The sequence below is a fragment of the Patagioenas fasciata genome, chromosome Z (genome assembly GCF_037038585.1).
Source record: "Patagioenas fasciata isolate bPatFas1 chromosome Z, bPatFas1.hap1, whole genome shotgun sequence".
In the NCBI taxonomy this organism is placed as follows: Eukaryota; Metazoa; Chordata; class Aves; order Columbiformes; family Columbidae; genus Patagioenas; species Patagioenas fasciata.
Window position 1 is genome coordinate 24,974,011 of NC_092560.1, and position 21,826 is coordinate 24,995,836.

The 21,826-nt window shown below is 38.5% G+C and overlaps 1 protein-coding gene across 2 annotated transcripts in view; it reads right to left on the bottom strand.

Annotated features, from left to right (window-relative positions):
* The window catches only part of PCSK5 (proprotein convertase subtilisin/kexin type 5), a 254,770-nt gene that overhangs the window by 181,267 nt on the left and 51,677 nt on the right, over positions 1 to 21,826 (bottom strand). The window lies entirely within an intron of this gene.

Consider the following 21,826-nt stretch of genomic DNA (forward strand, 5'->3'; position numbering starts at 1 on the left):
TGGAGCTTATGTGCTCTAAAATTTCTTGACAGATTGTCTGGAAACTAATCCAGATTCATTTCTATCTACAAAAGAAGGCTTTTGGCAGGTTTTGTGCAATATCAGTAGGAGATGAGCAGCAGTTAAGAACCTGTAACCAAAGCAGCACCCTGAAAATCTTGCAGCTTAAGGTGTCTGATGAATTGTAGAGGGTCAGACTGAAAACAGCTTTCAGAAAAACCAAGTCCAGTCTGGTGGAGAAAGAAAGTTTAGGGCACATTAAAACTGAAAGACTCCCCTTGATATGAATGCACCCAGCTCATGTGAAGAAATCTGGCTTGCCATGGCAATTAGACATGACCCTCAGGTATTTGTATGCCCCATTAGTGACTCTCCAGCCCACACGCGGAGCACTCCCCTGTGAAGAGTGTTCAATGAAGCTCTCAATCGGTACTGTTTTCCTCCAGCTGCTTCAGCCTCAGATAGAGTAACAGGAAAAAAAAAGGGGGGGCGGGGTGGGGGGGTGGGGGGGGAGGTACGGGGAGCAGGGAAGGCAAAAAGCAAAGGGTGGGAGGAAGGAAAAGAAATTAGAAAAGAAACTTGCATCGCAGCAACCGTGGCCAGGTGAGCATGCTCCACCTCACTCCATGCCCCACTGCCTTGTGTTCCCACTTCAGCCTCATTTTCTGGCACTCCAGAATTTGTATGAGTATAAATACATCCAGAGGGATGCACTCTGCCTTGACTCAGTCCATCCCTCTCCTCCCAAATGTAAGCACATTGAAGAACTGTTAGCCATACTGGGTGTAAACTGGCATCAGATTATTATTAAATCGTAATTTTCCTCCTTCTTCTCTAGTCTACCATCCTGTGCTGTCATACACAAACCAAAGAATTTATGAGGGGTCATTTGCTGCTACTAAAGCAAGATTATATTATTAGGCACTACATATATGTACATAGAAGGAAGTCTCTCTCATGGTTGTTCCTTTGTGTCTGCAAGTATCTGTCTCTCTCTGACATCAGGGACTGTTCCAAGGAATGTATAGGGCAAGCTTAGTGCTTTTGTTCTGTGTATTGCACGGAAATGCCCATGCTGCTGGCTTTATGAAATTAATTACAGTCTAAACTTGCCATCTGTACACTGAATGTGATGATTGTGTACATGAGGCTTACTAATGTACAAACAAGGGAGTTAAGTGTAATGTTTCCAGCTGCCTTTGCATTTTTCAAAAGTGTTACTGAATTAAGCATCAGAAAATACCTGCAAAAGCTATGAATATCATCATTCACATTTTGCTGATGCGAAGACAAGGAGACAAAAAGTTGGAAGCACAAGCCTCCAGCCACAGAGTAAACCCAAGAGAGAGCTGCAATGGGCAATCAGGATTCCTGGCTCTGACTTCCAGTCAAATTTACTGGGCCACTACACTGTCCCTTCATCCCCTTCTCTGAAATGCCAAATGACCCTTCGACTGCTTTGCTGACTGTCTTGTCCTCTCTTCCTAGAGGATGAGCTTGTTTTGCTTCCATGCCAGCCAAACCACTCAGGCTGAGCAAGTATATGGGTTTTTAATCTCCATTCCCTTGCAATCTCTTTGTCTTGCTGCCAGAAGATTACTGCCTTTTCCCTTAATGGTGTTGGCACAGTCAGTTGCCCTTGCTCACCTTACCTGAACTTCTGTGTTTGTGGTGGTGACTGAAGGGGGCTAATTCATCAGCTGCTTTGCTGCATTCATATAGACAAACACAAGACACATCTCTTACTTTACCATGTGCTCTGATGATTAGAGACGTGCCAGATCAAATTGATATTCAAATTATCTTGCTCTGCTCCAAGGCTGGGCAGAAAGCTACTCTAAACAATTTTTCTGCATAAAAGAAATGTCAGGGATAAAGCAGGCATAACTGGGTGTCCATTTATGGATCACAGCATATGTAACGTGTGGATAAGAAGTGCAAAGGCAGCAGAGAAGTATATAAAGGAGAGTAGCTCAACAGCAGGTGAAGGGTTCAGGGCTTATGCTTACAATATACAACTTATTCTCAAATCCTGTTAAAAATAGCATATTTGTTTTCTTTTCACCTCTATTCCATAATCTTCTACCTCCTCTCAATTCTTTTCTACCCATGCTCTTCTCTCCCTGCGTCGAGCCTTATTCTTCTCTTCCAGTACTGCCTTTTACCACTTAAGTTCCAGTTCAACACCTATCTCAGACTCCTGTATTTTAAGAACAGACTATACCTTCCCTAGTTTAGTGTGATTTTCTCCAGATTAAATAAATTGTGTACTTTTATCTCAAAGAAGTCAGATTTGGCTTTTATCAGAACACTTTAAATCTCTGAATGCAATTACTCTTCAAATCCTGCATAATACTGTACACATTGAACAACACCTAAGATGCCATTTACTACTTGGTTTCACTTGCACTTTTTCTTGTCCCTTTAAATTCCTCTTTCCTTCAAAAACATTTATTGTAAGGAATTTTCCACTACTGAGTTCTATTCTGTAATTTTTCTTTAACCATATGCTGCTTCTTTACCACTTATCAAAATTACATCATCAGCTTCTTAGCAGAGGGATGGTTTTCTAGTGAATTCGGAAGCACTGTTTCAATTTACAGTGTTACCCAAACAAACAATAATAAAACATCTACTATGATAATAAAAATCATGTGATCCAGAGTGGCTGAATTTTATACCAATGGGCAAGTACTGAATTTTATAGCTCATTTTCAATGTAGTTTTCCTGCTTTCTCTTTTTAGAATAAAAACAAACTTAGTCATGACAATGTACACAAAGGCTGTGTGCTCAGAAGTTTTTATTAGATCTATTAACCCTGGAACTGGTTTTTTTTGGTTGTGTTCTGTTTTTAATTTTAAAGGGAATAGTATCAATTACGTTAGTCTACAGAATTTCCCCACCTCCAAGCAGATAAAGTAATTCAGGACTTTCTTGCATTAGTACTATGACTGGACAACTCCAGTAAGCAAGCACTATTTCAACATACATTGTTCTCATCTGTTGCCTGGAGGATACCATCAAAAGGAATAACCAACTTTTTGCCCAGTTATATAGAGTAATTTTGCTGAGAGTTTTAAAAGGCATTAAAAGGATTATTGCTTTCTGGGCTGCATCAAAAGAAGCATGACTAGTAGGTTGAGGGAGGTGGTTCTCCCCCTCTACTCTGTTCTGGTGAGACCGCAGCTGGAGTACTGCACCCAGTTCTGGGGTCCTCAACATAAGAAGGACATGGACCTACTGGAGCAGGTCCAGAGGAGGGCCATGAAGATGATCAGAGGGCTGAAGTACCTCTTCTACAGAGACAGATTGAGAGAATTTGAGTTGTTCAGCTTGGAGTAGAGAAGGCTCTGGGGAGATGTAGTAGCAGCCTTTCAGTACCTAAAGGAGGCCTGCAAGAAAGCTGGAGAGGGGCTTTTTACAAGGCCATGAAATGACAGGACAAGGGGTAATGGCTTTAAAATGGAAGAGGATAGATGTACATTTGACATAACGAAGAAATCCTTCACCATGAAGGTGCTGAAGCAGAAGAATAGGCTACCCACAGAAGCTGTGGATGCCCCATCCCTGGAAGTGTTCAAGGCCAGGTTGGATGGGGTTTTGAACAACCTGGTCTAGTGGAAGGTGACGCTGCCCGTGGCAGGGGGGTTGGAACTAGATGATCTTTTAAGGTCCCTTCCAACACAAACCATTCTATAATCCTATTATTCTCTGGATTATTTAATTGGAAAATAATGACACCACCATAAGTATTTAATAGAAACCAACTGCAGGGTTGAGAGACTCTTGAAGTTCATGTCGGAAGGAAGAGAGTCATAGTAAGAAAAATTTCAGACATCAATCTTTTCTGAAACTTGAAATTCAATGTTTATGAGCATAAAAAGACAAAAGAATCACTTAGACATCTTTTAACAGACAATTTGGAACTTTGCCTTTTTGCAAATAACAAGCAGACATAAGATGAGAAAGGTTTTCTGTTTTGATGTTTGCATGATGTTTTCAGTATCAGACATAAGCTGCGATTCTCTTAGCTATTTTGTGAAAAACTCTCAAAAAAATAGCTTATGGTAATTATCACTATCTTAATGTTTCTTGTCTGTTGCACTTATTTCTGTGGTCAGAGGCTTGGTGTAACCAGTTAGAGATCCATAACAAAGTTGAACAGTTAAATTAAAAAATCAAGAATCTCATCAATGATCAAAATATTTTGGAATTCCAGAGTTTAAAATGAAGATAAAAGAACAATGACTACAAAATTCTGTTCTGTATTTTGCAATGGCTGTTCGTCTATAAAAACAGAGTAGCAACAGAAGTTTCTAATGCTGTGATATGCAGTCTCTCAGAAAAGGCATATTGTGCCCTCTGTAAGGCTTCATGAGGTTTCCTGTAGCTTTTCAGTTACAAGGAATTCATTAACAAGATCTTGTCAATATGCAAGAGGATATAGAGGAACATCAGATGATACTCAGAAAGACACAATTTTAAAGACCAGTTGTGAGTTGGCAGGTCTTGGATCTCATTTAGTGGAACATTACATATGCTTTGGATCCTAGAAAAGCTCTGAAACACTAGTTTCAAGTCAGAGATTAGAAAAGTTAGACTCTCTAGTATTAAGAGGAAAGGAGAAAGAAGAAAGAAGAAAGAAGAAAGAAGAAAGAGGAGAAAAAAAAGAAGGAAGAAAGAAGAAGGAAGAAGGAAGAGGGAAGAAGAAAGGAGAAAGAAGATAGAAGAAAGCAGAAAGACGAAAGAAGAAAGAAGAAAGAAAAAGAAGAAAAAAGAAAGAAAGAAGAAAAGAGAGCAGGAAGAAAGAAAAAGAAAGGAGAAAGAAGAGAAGGAAGAAGGAAGAGGGAAGGAAGAAGGAAGAGGGAAGAAGGAAGAGGGAAGAAGGAAGAAGGAAGAAGGAAGAAGGAAGGAAGAAGGAAGAAGGAAGAAGGAAGAAGGAAGAAGGAAGAGAGGAGAGAGAAGAGAAAGGAGAGAAGAGAGAAGGAGGAAGGAGGAAGAAAGAAGAAGGAAGAAGGAAGAAGGAAGAAGGAAGGAGGAAGAAGGAAGTAGGAAGAAGAAAGAAGGAAGGAAGAGAAGAAGAAGTCACTTCCCTGGTTTCATTGCAGTATTAATTAAACAGTCTTTGGCAAAGACAGAAACAAGCAGACTTCAGTCATGCAGACTACAGTCATATTCTCTTCATCGGGGGTTTTGTCAGGTACTAATCTGCAAGCATGGTGAGAAGTTACACAAGAACGTGCACAGAGGAAGGACAGCCAAAGGCCTATTCTTTGACCTTGATCAACACAAGCAGGCAGGAGGACACCAAGGGCCAAGGAATGGATCCTGGCATTTTGTGGAGCTATCAGAAAAAAGAGACTGTCTATCTGTTCTCTGAGGGGCGTGTATGTGGGTCATTTGGCACTCCTAGCTGGTCCAGGCAAAAGCACTGGCAGCAAAATTTATCAGCTTCTAACTTTAGTAGAGGAGACATCTTGATGCTATCTATGTTCAGCTTTCTGAGGTACAGTTTTGTTCAGTGTTCTAAGCTAAAACTTGCCAATTTTTCTCTATTTTCCTGCAAAGAAGCAAAAGAATCTCCTTTCTTTATGCACTTGATGTGGTCTAATTTTAAAGTGGAATGAAAGAAATAAGCAGAGAGGTAATCAGGAGAGTTGGAAAGGCAGGCTTCTTATTAAAATGGTTCGTGTAATGTAATAGAAATCATGACAACGTGCTTTGAAGAGCATCATAATCTTTAAGATTACGTGAAATACTGAAATTATTTTTTGGCTTCTCTAGAGTAAGCACTTGAAAGGTACATTTTCTAAGAAGATTATTAAAATAATGTTTCTTTTTAAGAGTATTTATCACTTTTTTTTTTCTCTTTTTTTAAATTCTTTCATCACAATAAACAGAAGGTGAAAGAAGGATTTTTGGATGGAGAAGGTGTACTTATAGATTTTTTTTCTTAGACATAACCTGATACTCAGTGCATGATACACAGCAATTGCTAACTGCATATTAAATTATTTTGTTCTGAGTTTCATCTTCAAATAATTTCTGATTATTGCTGCACACGTTTTTAAGCTCTAGTAAGAGCAGGCAGATAATATAAAGTCTGATTCATGTTAAATACAAGACTTTTTGCATTAAATACTATCTGACTTCAGCAGTCATGCTTTACTGAATTGCTACTTTTTTATTTGTGTCTGTACCAAGAGAAATATTTCAAGAGTGTACCATATTAAATATTTAACATCAACTTATTGCTTGTGCAGTTTCAGAAGTTTTAGTTAATTTACCTCAGAGATGAATTTGGTTTTAAGCTTTATTGATTCTTTAAGTTAACAAACAAAAATACACTTAGAGACCAATAAGAAGAATCACAGACATATGTTATTTTATGCCTGTTCAAGCAATGAAGAAGAACAGGAAATCAATATAAAAGGGCTTCTTGTATTCACAGGAGTATCTGATGGCTACAGTGAGACAAGAAAAATTTACAAGACTATATGTATGGTTTTTTTGCAGTGAAAAATAAGGAGCTCATAAATCTTGTTCTTTGGCTGTGATTACATTATTATTCTTTCCAAAACCAGAATAATTCATACTGTGTTAAATTTGTATTCAAGACAATTCCAGGACTTTTCCATCACTGGCATTTTTCTAAAGTCAGCGTGGGTTGTTTTTCTCTAACCTGTGTGCTGGCTTAAACAAGAGTTAATTCAGGGAAGTCCTGCATGTCCTTGTTCCATAAGCTGAGGATATTGCAGCCTTTTCAGGAGTGAGAAGCTTTGCCCCTTCTAGTTCTGCAGACAGCAAAGTTTCTCTCCCAGCTGCACGTTCTGAAAACTGCAGAGGCACAGACGCATTCTGCCTCTGACAGCACCTCTTCTTTCTACATGGGGCATGAGCTGTGGCTCCATGAGGATGTCTGCCTCTAGTCCTGTTTCTTTACTATGTGGCAGCAGCATGAGAGTCACCTTCAAGGAAGTGGAAGAAATGTAACTAAAAATGCCTCATGATCATTGTGCATGTTACGCCACCTCTACTAAGAGACAAACAGGAAAAGCAACATTCACAAAAACTGCAAAAGGTCCATACCACCATCCTAAAGAGCAAAAATTTGTATATGTACAGACAGAAACGAAAGAAGATGAAGAACAAAAACAGATGAAGAAAGTGAAGAAGAGGATGAAGAAAAAGAAATTCTGAATAAAGGTAGTCATAGCGTGTTCGTTTTACCCTGGATGCAACAATTATCCATACAAATGGCATATTACAGACCTGGTGCACCTTGTATATCCTTGAATCAGTGCTCACATGTTGAGAGGGATGTGTCAATGTAGGGACAGATTTCTCCCTGGGAAGTGTTTGAAGAACGTGATGCAGAAAGTCTTGTGGAGTCAGCAAAGAACAGAAAGGAGAAAGTAAGTAATTGCCATAGGTTGTAGCTACTGCTAAGAATTGCAGGAAGGAAATAAGCACACATGGAAGTATATCTCCATATGTGGCTGTTTTCTCTGCAGATGATTGTATGAAGACTGTTACTACTGCTGCTGCTGCTGCTGCTACTACTACTGATACTACCACTACTATATAAATAGCCTACTTAGCATGAAAAGACCAGCAAATGGATCAAAAAGTAATGCATTTTTACCTGCCTGAAGTCCTGTCTAGGAAAAAAAGTATGACAATTCTTTTATTAATTAGAGAGTATATGTGAAAAGAACAGCTGCTCCCTGGCCTCAGCTGCACACCATCAACCCTGGGGATTCAGTATTCATGAAGGATGAATAATTCCTCAAGGAGACAATTCTTTCCATTCTGCCATTTTTGTGGCCTTTGGCTCATATTTTTATTTGACCCTCTCTAAGTTCCAAAAAAGAAAGAAAAATAGGGCAGTTTTACAGAAAGTCCCAAGATTTTTTTTAAAACACTTCAGTTCGCAGAGTCACAGTTATCTAGTAAGACCAAGTTTCTCCCTTTCTCTCTCCATCTAGACTTGATGTTTTCATTCTCTCTAAGATAACAACTAATCAGAGACATGGTAAGTCTTGCTTTAAAATAATTTGGATAAGTTTCTAAGGATCATTTATACAGTACTAAAGACAGATTCTTCACAATTTGTTTTTTAAGCTGTTTTCAAATCAAAGACTATTACTTCTATCTCAAGTTGTTAAGAAGCAGGGGAGAAGAAGATGGTTTTATTTAGACTTTGTGTGAACATATGTGGCAGAATCAAACTAACCACATGGAGAGAAGGTCATGAGCAGATGGTTTCAATTAATCATTCACCTTCCCAGAGACTGATGAGAGTGTGAGGAGCCCAGGGCTTACGCAAATCCACTTCTGCCCCCTTTCCTTCTCTTTCCATTTTATAGGGAAAAGAGAAAAGTGATACTGAAGAAGGATATGCTGTTATGGGAATTGTGAGGGTGGGAGAGTAGCAAGGAGCTGATTTAAGACGGACCAGGAAACTTGTTTTTCTAACAATGTTGTGAACTTGTAGAAATGAGAGGACTTGTGAGGAAACAGATGAAGAGGTATTGGCTGTGAGTGCTCATACCCAGATTTTAAGGACTGTTGGATTACTGCAGTCTTTTTTTCTTAATTTTTACCTTGTGTTCAGGTCACTCTGATTCATGAACCAATAGCCTGGTGACATCTGGTGTTAATGGTAGGATGTCCTGGGGCAGAAGGAGGGAGAGAAGAACAGTAAGAGGGTGGGATGTGAGACAACAGGACTTGTTCTGGAGGCTGAAGGAAAGACACATGTCCCCACTTTTCCTCAAGGGACAAAAGAGGGAAGTAAAAGCAGGATAAGTCAGAAAATTATGACTGCCTCATATTCTGTTATTAGAACGGAGGAGTTTTTCCCTGTTTTCCTGTAGACATGTGGAGTTCTCGAGACTGGAGCTGTTTCACAGTGCCTTTACCTCAGCAATAAATATCTGTGCTACTCGATGCCTAGAAACCTTTTCCCTAAGAACCATAAAAAAACATCAGGTTATTGTACCCCTGGTCCCATTATTTGCTTATTTGGTATGTCAGAGGTGATTATAACTTTCCAGAGGACAAACTTCGAGCTCATGAAACTATTATCTTGAGACAGAAGTATAAAAATCACTCCATAGCGTCCTTAGACAGCACTGCAGAAATGTTTAATCTAATACTGAAATGCATGCTGTGAAAATTCATTAACAATACAGGATCAGACTCAGATGAATGGCTGCTATTTTAGTTTGTCTATAGGGAAGTAAGTGCCTGCGGCACCAACGGGCTTTTCACCATTTGAACATGCTAGAGTTGATGAATGCAAGGCCCACTATATATTTATTATAAGAGAAACCTGGGAAGATAAGGCCAAACCACTAGAGGGAGTGGCTAGTTATATTTTGCAGATGAGATCATGTGGCAGAAATGAGAGAATTAGTCCAGTGAAATCTAGGAAGGCCTGGGAAGGAAATGGAAAGCCTATTCAAGAACAAAGCAAATGAAAAGATTTGCATAAGGCAAAAAAAGTACCACACAGTTACTCCTGTTACTGTCTTAGGAGATTTGACTCAGTCCTTCTGCAATGGTGAAGGTTAGTTCAGAGACACATGACACACTGTGCACGAAAGACTGCAAAATAGGCAACAAATGGAAAAAGGTTGTGAAAATTGCAAAGGGTCTTAAAGAAAATCTCAGCAGAGTGTCATAATTCAAGTTATCACAGAAAACTTACTTTATGACAGGAAGGTTCTGGAGAAGTCCGATATATTTGCAAACACTATTTATGGAGAACGGGACATGAACCAACAGCTATGGAGCTTTCTGGTATCAGTACTTCAAGGGACTTGAGGAGCTGCTGCTAAACTAAACCCCCAACTTCATCGCTAAAGACACCTAGATTGTGTTGACTGCAGCAGTGTTACGAATGAACTTCCCCCAGTTGCAAATAAAGTAATTGAGTATGTGGAACTGATCTGAGAACATACTTTTGAACTGATCCTACCCTCTCATAAGGAAGTTAACAGGAGATTTGACATGTCAGTTTGTACTTTGAAACCATTATGATGGCTTAACAGATACAGTTGTACTTATTTTGTTTAACAAACCATTACTAAGAGCGTGCAATTATTAAGTCTCAAATCTTAAGAGGCTATAACACTTCCTTGTAGTTGAGGAAAGTTGAAATTACATTCTTATAGAGCTCACTGTCAAATCTGATGACACAGAAATTAGTGGAACTGGAAGTAAGGATGGCAATAGAGACTGAGTGATCTGGATCATCTATGAAGGTAAATCTATTTAAGTAGTGTGTTTGTAATTTAATTTTATATAAAATCATGCATAAAATTTTGCACCTAGGACTGAAAGTGCAACACATAAAATGAGAGAAAATGTCCAGAAACACATTAATGGTAAAAAGCATTTAAGATGTAAGGTAGACAGCCACCTACAACTTCAAGAAGGTGCTCTAAGCATCCATGTATTATTCTTTGATAGATAAGCAGCGGGATAGCAAGGAAAGTGGGTTTACATTGTGGGAACAGCAGTTCCAGCTAAAGGGCCTTGGACAGATTATACAGAAGTATGTTTTTTATGAGTGTAAGAAATGGTAGCCCAGGCCAGTGAGAATGATATCTCAGGTCGGAAAACCACCCCCATATGTATGATGTGTGAATGTTGGGCCTGGACATGTGAATGAGTGGGTCAGAATGCTGCTCACAAAATATACATGGGAACGTGACTGAAAACAGTCACAACATGAGTGTGGTGTGTTTGGAATAACATTTTTTGAAAAAACTGTCTAACCTCTTGGTCCAGCCCTGTATCTGTAAACATATAAATTGAGAACTGTTAATGAAAGAGAGCTCAGCTCTGCCTGGCTCTGCTCTCGCTGCTAACATGAACTCTGTGCCAGTGCCTTTCTGTCTGTGTCCCTGTGTGTATCGTTTCTTATCACCACATACACACTTTTTTTAAGGACAGCAATGATACTATTCCTGGATGATATGTGCATGTGCCTAGTACCGATGTTTCAAAAAGGATACTCTTGGACAATGAGCAATGAGTCTTTGCTGCTTGTTTTCTGAACAAATGCTGGAAACACAATTTACAATTACTCTTATCAAGCTCAAATAATTTATCTATGAAAGGGTGAAGACAAGACTTGAGTGCATCATGCGTGCAACTCAACACAGTGGAGAATGGCCTAAAAAGTTAAGAACAGAGTAAAATAAACATGCAGCTACAAGATGTAAGATTTTTAATAATTACTGATTAAGACAATGCTCAATGCTCTTACAAATGTGTCTCTTACTAATGTGATATTTTATCTAGTATATGTATGTCTTACTGAAAATCTGCTGCAGCTTCATTAGAAATTCTGGGCTTGTGATTGCACATTACCAGTTGTACTGACTGTTGGTCAAACTAAATGATCATACAGTCCTCTGCTGTATCTGTGAAATGAGTCAACCAAAGGAGTTCAGATCCTGATGCTGGCTTCTGTGAGACTAAAGCAGCTCTGTGTCAGGAACTTCACAGAAACCTCAGTGGAAAGTACGATCTGGGAGACATAAATTTTCTTCTGCCATTTAACTGCCTTCAAATACTTTGAGATGGAAATTCAGCCTCTGCCGTTAGGTGTTGCTTTAAATACAAACCAAAAAACTTCATTCTAAATATGCATGGAAACATTAATTACTATGAATAAAACTCAATTAAATATGCAAAGCAATAATGTCAAAAGGGAATTGACATGAAACATTCAAATGAGGTGATGTTTTGAGTTTTTTCCCCTTTAACTTTTACATTTAGGACTGGGCGACAAAAATTTTGAAAGTATATTTTACTACTTCTGGAGCAAAATCTAGACATCTTAATTGATGAGCATTTCTTTGCATAGGCATGGATTGTTTTGAAACAGAAAAATACAAGTGTATTTGGTTGCTCTGCTATTTGTATGAAAGATAAAGAAGACAGTTGTTTTTGTTTGTATAACCTTGCCACTGTGTAAAATAAATAAGACTTTTGTATTGATTCAACTGAAAATCTGTTTCGGAGTCTTGCTACAGACACTCTGATCAATTCCTACATAGATCTAGGGCTTTACATAAAACAATCCATAAAACCAACTAAAGAGTAATCACAACGTAATAGCAGGCTTATCTAAACACAAAGTTTGGGCTAGTTAGCAGCCAACTAATGTTGGGTTTGGAGACACTGAAAAAATACGAACAAAACATTGAAGTACACACTTAAGTTTATGAATATGCTTAAATCTATCCTTGATTTGCAAAGCATTCAGGTCGATGCCTAATTCCAGAGAGGTGCATGAGACCTCATCACATACATGCTTGTGTACTTTGTTGCGCACCATAGCACTTCATTATTAAAGAATTATCTTTTTTTTTATGAACAGCCAAAACAACTTTTTTTTGTTGTTGTTGTTCAGCCACTTTTGCTCAGTTACTCTGTCATTCTTTGACTATGGATGCCAGGATTTAACATGAGTTCAAAGGGCAAAACAAGAATCTAGGTGAGAACTTTCCAATTCACAATAAATGTTTTATGTGATTGCTCTTTATTTTTCTCCTTGCCTCTTCCCCAAAACCAACACATGAACAACTGAACAACTTGATGCAGTGTGACTACAGTCACAGGGTTGCTACAGAGAGGAGAAATGGGGGAAACCTGCTCAATTTTGTCGTTGCATGCTTTACTTTTAATTTGAACTTTCTTATTTGAATCAATTTCCTAGTAGCATTTTTCTAGCACCTAGAAAAAGGGTGATGACTTAGAATTTTATTTTACGTTTTTTTAATCTAAACATGTACAGACATGTAAATTGTTCCTGTCCTTCCCAATACAACATGGCTGCATCGGGAGATCTCTGCTGCTTAGTGCCTGTCTGGAGGCAACTTGGGTCATAACCTCTGTTTCATTCACAGTCACACTCACATGTACCTGTTAAGCAGCAAAAAGAGATTAATGGCTCAGCCTCAGGTTTATTTTCCCTTTTAGATTGTGGGATAAATCTTGTGTGTGAGTCTTGCAAATACTGAGACAATCTAAGACTTTTTCTAGGGCTTGGCAAAGTAACAAACCAAGCTTACAAAGTGGTTTTGGCCACCCTTGTAGATTCATTCATGAGAATATCTACTGAATTAGCCCTCTGAATGTTTCAGCGGTAATAGTTTACACAATATATAACATGGTCCAAGGCTATCAGCATGTTTGAAGTCCCAAACAAGATCAAAGCTACTTCACACAGTGTGGTCAATACTTGAAGCTTTTGAATACTGGAAAAGAAGCAGCAGCCAAACATAGCGAAAACAGACCACATTCCCAATACGAGTGGGTTTAAAAGACAGGAACCTTTCAGATTTGTGTCCTCTCTCACTTGTTGGTATCATGCAACTTCCCTGTTAAGCAGAAAATGGATCTATGTTGTAAAACAGTGTTTGGGCAAACAATTTCAAAAGACAGACATAAAACAGAAGAATGCTTTCACTTTCACAATACTTTTTTCCTCTTATGTAGTAATTCATCACCAATCTGTAGCGGGAGCAGATGGCAACTGCAGGAGACAATGTTTAGAAAGGAAAATCATATGAGGGTAGCAAATACACCTAATAGTGAAGTCAAAACTAAGAGAGTGGACACCCTAAACTGAGTGTCGAGACCCTCAAGAAAGCTGAATCAATCTAACTTCTCAGTGCTGTCAGAAAAGTTAATCCTGCTCCCTCTTCATTTTTTTTTTTAATATCTCTGCTGTTCACCTAATCAAAAGAGATGGTACAAAGGATTGGGACAGGATTGAAAAGCTGGGGCAAAGATACTGTAGGTCATAGGATGTGACACACAGAGCCTTGAGCTTGTCTTTGGTGTCTTGGGAAACTTCATCATCAGAAAAGGGCTCTGAGAAAGTCGAGACACAAATTCGGTGAGCTACAAGAATTTAGGGATTTTTTTCCAGAATCGTGTTTTCTGTAAGCAGACTGACTCCTTACCAAGATGTAAGGGCTGCAACACTTTCTATGTAGGCTGTATTAATTCCTCTATCCATGTTTTAATTCATGTAGATAAGAACTTAGTTAACCAAGGATATATGGGTTTCAGTGTTTCAGCAGCTGGGATCATGTAAAGCCCATTCAAACACTGCATCTGAAAACTTGCACTTAAACTTTCCTCGACAGCCTACTTGCAGCCAGACGAGCGACTTTCAAGGAAAGAATGTCTCCTCGTGATTCCACATGAAACCTAGATGTGGAAGAGTACATTGAAGTTGAAGAAAGGAACAGCTGAACATTCAACCTTTTGTAAGTTCAGAAACAAATTTTCTTTGATTAACACGTCTTTATGTTTTTCTAAACAGATTTTCTGGCTCTCAAATGTAGTCTTATAACCAGGAGTTGTTATTCATTAAAAAGAAAATGCTATCTCCCAAGCAGTAGTTTACTGATTATTAATAACTTGTATTACCCAAAAGACACAGAAGAGGAAAACCCCACTGTATACTTAATGTTTAGTCTCTCATGTATATTTTTATCTGCTTCTCCTTAGGCTTCTGTGCTTATACTACTTGGATTTAGTATAGTTTTGAATTATTTTCAAAACTGAAAATAACCTGCTTTGTTTTCTTAGGAATTGAGATAAAAATAGAAAAAGACAGGGCAATTACACGCTTAAATGTCATGCTACTCATGGATTAGTGGACTCTAATGCAGAAGAAAGTGTAAGACAAAAGTGGTATCAGTACTGTAAAAGATTTATACTTCTATCTCTTGGGGCTGTTTGAGGCTCATCCCTCCTGCGTGCTTCCTCCCACTGGCCATAATGCATTTCTGCTCTTTGCTGGAAATGAGTTTATTTTGAAACAGTCAGTGTTTAAGTTTTTGCAGAATTTATAGCCTCCACAGCAAAAAGCAAGCACAGATGTTGCCTGTATTGCTCCACACCTGGTGCATTTTCCAAAAAGCCCTACTACCTCTCTTTGAGGAGACTTGGGGGTCTTGTGCTGACAGGGTCTCCTGTATTCAATGACTGAGTCCAAAATGATCACTTAATGTATTTAGGTTAACTTTCATGGGAACTGTATTTAAAAGTCATGCATATGTGCAAACTTTTTCTGGGTTTCTCTCCATAATGGTGCTGACAGAATTTGCTATAGTTTTAGTCTCCTCTGCTAACTGTTTCTTGTTTGGCTAGGAAAAAACTCCTCTTCACAGGGCTGGAGCAGCAGTTGTAACTCACAAAAGAGTTCACGACATCAGAAGCAGCTACAAGAAATGCCAAAGATGACCTGCATCTAGTGAAGTGGTGCAGAACACACTTTATTGAAGTCTCCATCCCCACTGTGTTTGCTTCTTCTGGGTTATTTTTGTTGTTGTTCGGTTTTTGTTGGTTTTGTTGTTTTGTTTGTTTGTTTAAACATGGTTGAAAAAGGAGTGCGAACTAAGGTCAAAAAAGGGTCAGTGAGAATTAAGGTCCTTTGCATGCTTGTAATTTTAGTCATAATGTTTGCACATGCAGTATACAGAAAGACACCTTAGAGCATGGTTGCAGGAATCAGGAGAGCTGGACTTTTGATGTCGCTGGTCTCATGGAATGCTGTATCATATGGTATCTATCTCCAGTAAAGTGGAGTAAGATGATACTTAAAGACTGGTATAAGAGCTAACATCCTAGAGCTAAGCAGTGGTTCTCCAATTTCTCCTTTGCAAGAGACACTACACAGATCAGTCTCTGCTCTGTACAGAATTGTTAGGAAATTGCCTTATAGAAGCACAACACTGATTTTCACTCCCTGATTGGGAAGTATAATAATATAGCTACTGTTTCTGTCAGAGATGTATGTAAGTCTCATTGGTTATGAGTTTGCTTCTGATGAGGGCATACTGTACATTTCACACCACTTCATTCTTTAGCAACCAGACCACTGACAGGCAAGCTTCAGAACTGGGTTCATCTGTACTGTGGCCATGCACTTCTGGTTATTTTGGGATTCCTGATATTTGTATGGTGTTCTTTATGTGTGTGGGTGTGGGGCGGGTGGAGGCAAAGCTATAAAATATTTCTTAAGTAGATATAACATTTAGCAATCACTTTCCTGAACTATCTGCAATTTTACTATGCAAACAATAGAAAAAATACATAAAGGGAGTGTTTGAAACAAGGCAGTGTTTTTTATAATTAAATTGCCTCGTTCTCTTTTTCAGTATCATTAATAGAGCACTCAGTATTACACACTAAAATAAATTGTTATTGCTATTTGATATTACTTAGTTTAGGTTAAATCTGAAAAGTGGCTATCTAACCAAGCAGTTGCTCTTAGAAAACTGCTCTTATAAAGTTATGATGAGTAAACTCCTTCTCCTTTGAAAAGAGAAAAAGTTTACTTGCAGATAAGTACGTACCTCTGTATATACATTAATGTTTTTCCTGCTGAAATGCTATGAGAGATAAAAACTAAAATACACCTAATTGTGCCCCTTTATGGCACACTTTACAGCTGTTCATGTTAGCAATTTTCTGTCCATTTATATTCCATATAATTTATTGTTAGCTTTTTAGTTTGAACTAAACTAAATGCAGATGTTTATTATAGCTCACTAGAAATTCAGTAAAGATTTTGTGGCACTATCATTTGCTTACTAATTGCAGAAACTAGTCAGAAAGGCAGTTCAGAAAAACACAATATTATATACTAATTGTATTTCACAAACCACATTATATAGAAAAATACCTTCAGTTTCTTAATGTGACTCAGTTGTTCCCCAGAAAACAAACGAACACATTTAAAATAAATTATTGAAATATTAAATAGAAGTGGATACTCTAGCTCTGAAGATAACATCACTGTAGTAAATAGGCAAAGGAATTTTGCTATTGCTGTATGATTTATTACCAAATCTTTGACACTCAGCAAAATCTCTCCCAAAGCAGGTACGGAAATGGTTTCAGTGTTGCTGCTTCTTAGTTCAGTGAAAATGCCGGCACAAGCCGTGAACGGTGCTGACTTCCATTTTGTGTTTCCTGGGTGCTTCCAGGACTGCTTATCTGGAAGTCAGAACTGAATGTCCCAGAGGAACACATCAAGTAGCATATCTGGTTCTTCTGTCTTTAAACTATTTTCTAATCTTGCTGAACTAGTTGCACTAATAATCTCTCTTCAGTAGATAAGGATAAATCCACTTTGCAGGGTTTTGATTAAGTGTGCTGTCATCTTCCAACAGGAAATGAATTTAGGTCAAATAGCGTATTACCTGACCTTATGTTACTAGTTCTACCTTGACCACAGTGAACAAGAGGAGTGTTTCCACGTACAGATTTGCAAGGTAATGTTTGGACAGGCAGTTTGATTCTTTTTAAAAGTGCTTTCACTGATGTTAAGTCACAGATCGTCTTAACTTTCTAAAACACCAAAAACTCAACCTTCGCATGCAACAAAAACCACAAATACAAGAAGTGCATGCAACAACAAAACCAAATTACAAAATACGCAAAACACTAACAAGCATGCCATGCCACCTCAGAAAGAACAATGATTTAGCTTCCATTGCAGAGACAGAAAGAGAGAATTATTCTTGGGAGGGCAATAAAAAGAGAGTGAGGTTTTCCTTTGCTGCCAATGTCTGGCATAGGTGGGTTGGAAATAAATTTTTAGCAGGTCATAAAGGAGGGTGACAGGTATTCATTCGTTAGCATGTGACAGGTGAAATTCTGTCACAAATTCTGTCTCCTTTGTATCCAGGCTGGCACTCAGACCCAGTGTGAACTCTCCTCTTCCTTTGCCTCTCTCCAGCCCATCCCATCAGGTGTCTGTCATTCCTTCCTGGGTCCCACAGCCCCACCGCCTCAGCTGACCTAATTGAGAGACAGGCCAGGGATGTAAAATCTCCTTTTCTCTGTGCTGCTTCTCACACTTGGGGTTTGAAGAAAGGCACAGGACAAGCCAGCTCCCCATAGATCATCAGTGGCATCAGGGAGGCAACTGGCCAGTCTAACTCTTCACCTCCAACTTCACAGCTGCAGCACCCTGGGAGACTCACATTACTCACTGCTGATAGAGGCTTATTAGCCCCACTCTGGCTGCCGTCCAGAGTCAACTACACCGTGTCAGAGCAGAGTGTCTGACCCTCCCTGTGAGTGCTCCTATAGCTCACCTGGGAGCTCACAAATATAACTGGAGAGCTCTATGGAACATACTGGAGGAATTTTCTGAAGAAACAAAGTAAGCTGGGTTCACCAGACCCTTCACCAAACTTCAAAGCAATGCTGACTTCACAGTCCTCACTGAAAGTGGAAAGTAAACAACTTTTCCTGGGTTTTGGGTTCAGCATCAGAGCTCACTCAAAGCAGCCAGCCTTGGATGCAACTAATTCAGATCTCATCAGTCTGCACGGACTGCTCTCAACTGCAGTATAAATTATATTTCATCTGTCTATACCAGAAATCTTCCAGTGCAAATATAAAAGGATGAGAGATAAATATTGGCTGATGCGTTAAGCTTCTCAGCAACTCTTTTATCTTCAACAATTTTCTAAAAATCTCAGTAACTTCACACTACATGTATAACTGTGCAACAATATTACATAGCTGTCTTGTGCAAGTAATTTATCAAGCATTATTCAACAAGTAATTTGTAAATGTTCGTTTCCACTATGCCTCAGTCACATAGTTTTATTGTGCCCTGCTGTCAGTGTTACAATCCTCTTCCACCTTGAATCCCCTGAAATGCTTTGCATTTGTGGCATCTGCTTGTTCTTTCAGTCCAGTTTTGGAAATCAGGAATGCTCTTCCAAAAGCCCCCAGAGATAAGTCATAATATAAGCAGTTGGAGGAACAGCACAGTTAGACATTGTATCTTTTCTGAGGTTTACAGATGCCTATTAGAGTATCTTTTCAGAAGTTTTGTAAGAAAAATTGACTTTTTCAGCAACTGAAGTGCTTTATATATACTAATGTGTTTTTCTTAGTTTTAAAAAGACTAGTTAAAATATAGAATCTTACAGTCCTTTTCCATTATATTGCTACCTCTCAGAAAACTAGCAGACTATGGAGAGGTACAAAGCAACTTTACAAAAGTCCTCCTTTTGGGTTCCAAACAGAAGACTGTAAAGTCATCTGCTTTTGACACTCCTCCAAAAGCATTTTGTTTGCCACCTACTTTCCCAAAGCACAGTTATGTCTAGAAAGAAAGAACAACGGGGAATAAATGCGAAGAGAAAATAACAAAGGTTGAGAAAAGGAAAGAGATTCTGAAATGTAAAAACATTTTTCAAAAGAGGAAGTCATTCATTTGTAGACATCAACAGCAAAAATAGGCCTTCAAATGGTTTAAAACAGAAGGTGAGCTGACATCACTGTGGACCTAAGATACACGTAAACCTGAAAGTTTTACTTCAATGAGGCTTCAAATTATATTTCTTGCTAGTGTGGAATGTGTTCGGCAATGACAATTTCTTTGGTTTAGATACATAACAGGTGGTGTCCTACTTCCTCCATTCCAAGGAGTTTATGAATGTGACTATCTCGCTCATTTTCTATCTGAGAACCTGATAGACAAGTTCCCATGTTCCACTTCTTGCAGTTGTTTACAACTTTAGTGATACTGTCAGCTATTTCCCTATGTTCTCAGGTAAGTTTCGCTGCTATAAAAATTTTCAGGATCACCACCCAGTATGTATTTTAGAGACCCTGGCTAGATTCTTCTCTGAGTGCAACCATTTTGGTTGTGGTGGGGGCTTGGGGTTTTTTCAATGTGTTTTTTGTTTGGTTGGTTGGTTGGTTTGTTCTTTGTTTTGTTTCTGTTTGTTTGTTGGTTGGTTTTGGTGTTTGTTGTTGTTGTTTTGTTTGGTTTTTTTTTTGGTACCTCAGTTATTTTGTGCTGTAGTTTCTGAGAGCAACACCATCTCACCCCAGTGATTTACTGCAATGGAAGCTCCAGCTTTCTCCTGTTTCTTTCTGACAGTGCTGACCTTTTCCAGCTATAAGGAATAACTCTGGATACACGTTTCCTCTCTCTCTGATGAAGTGGCATCCAGTGATAAGAAAACACTTGGCTAATACACTTTAACTTCACATTTATTCTTAGGTACTCTGACAGAGCAGTGCCTCACCCTTCAGCCTCACATCTCAAAACGTCATACTCTCATCCAGTAAATTCTCAGCCCCACAGAAATATCCTATTATATGTTCAGTTCCTGCCCAGCGGTAACTAGGCCATACAGAATGGGAAGTACCTGGTAGGAAATGGAAATTTCTCCAAATTATAGAATCCTGTCACCACTAGCAATTATTATTAACAATAGAAGGGATGATAACAGTACTAGAGAGTATTATCCTTGATCAGTGCTGAAAAAGGCTTGTGACAGTCTGAACTGACTGCAAAGACATAGTCAGCATCTTCATAGTCTAACAATGGTTTGATAAAAAGTAAACAAAGGTTAAATTAATTTCTTGCAGTTACATTCTATTTTTAAAAAATATGCAATGGAGCCCAGCATCACAGCAGAGCTAGATTACAGCTGCAGAAAGCTATGCTTGTATTCCTTTGTGATTTCAGCTTCAGGTGACCACTATGAAGCTCTTCTGAAGTGGGGAGCAAAGAGAAACAGCAAGGAGACCCTTGTGACCAAAGACTATTAAAATTGGTTATACTAACTACGACTCCACATATATTTTATTTTATATATAATGATATATATTTACCTTCTCTAGTTTGTATAACCACTTTTCCATGCAGAGAAGATGAGGAAAATCTTTAATCCAACTGTCAAGTACAGTGAAATTTTTTAGGCACGAAGTCCCTTTGGTCATTCCAAAACCACTGTTCGTTGTTATTACAAGTTAAGTAGAACAGTTTCAGATAGCACTAGGGCTTCAGAGTTGACTTTGACCTCTTTCGGTTATGCAAACTGATTGTATATATTTATTTCATCCAGTTATTGACAAACAGGCTATGTTGTCAACACCAATGAAAGAGAATAAATTTATTATATCTAACGTGATGATACAAAGATAGCTGAGCTCTGGAGATGGCATATAGGACTCAGCTCTCTCCTGGCTCAAAATTTGGAAAGGGACATTAACTAGGGACCTTCTTTCTCTTTGATTCTATTCTGAGCAAACTGGACCCAATTCTTTATGGGGCTGGATGGGGCTCTGAGCAACCTGATGTAGTTGAAGATATTCCCGCTCATTGCAGGCGAGTTAGACTAGATGACCTTTGAATGCGCTTCCACCCTAAACTATTCTATGAATCTATAGGTCAGTTTTAAGTAACAGTTGAACAGGCAAAGTTTCACGTGTTACATAATCTATAAAAATATTCTATTTTAATCTTAAGCACAGATGTCTCAGGATTCAGAGGTCATGATAAAGCAGTTGTTTTTCTTTTTTTCAATTTTCTTGCTTTGAGGGAGGGAAGTTAGAAGAAAATAGACTTTTCCTTGTTATTAGAAAGCATGGAAAGCTGCAATATCTCAATAGATAATCTCCTGAAAAAAAGTATACTTGTTCAGCTGATGAGTGGCTCTGGCAGCTCTGTCTGCTTCAGCTTCCACAGAACCATAAGGTGGTAAATAACTATATTCCAAATTTCTCTACTTTTTCTAGGAATGTGTTTAGAGTAAATGGAGAAAAATATAGAGTAATTAAAAAAACCCTTTTAGTCTTTTCTCAGAGTAGTTCTTGAGAGATACTTTTAAACTTTGAGATGGCTCAAAAAAGAAAGAAGGCCTGAATCCCCCTCACAGCTTCCTGACATGGAGATCACACAAATAAAAATGCATTATTTGTAGCCTGACAATTGAAATTACAAGGGGTGGTACTTGTGAAGAA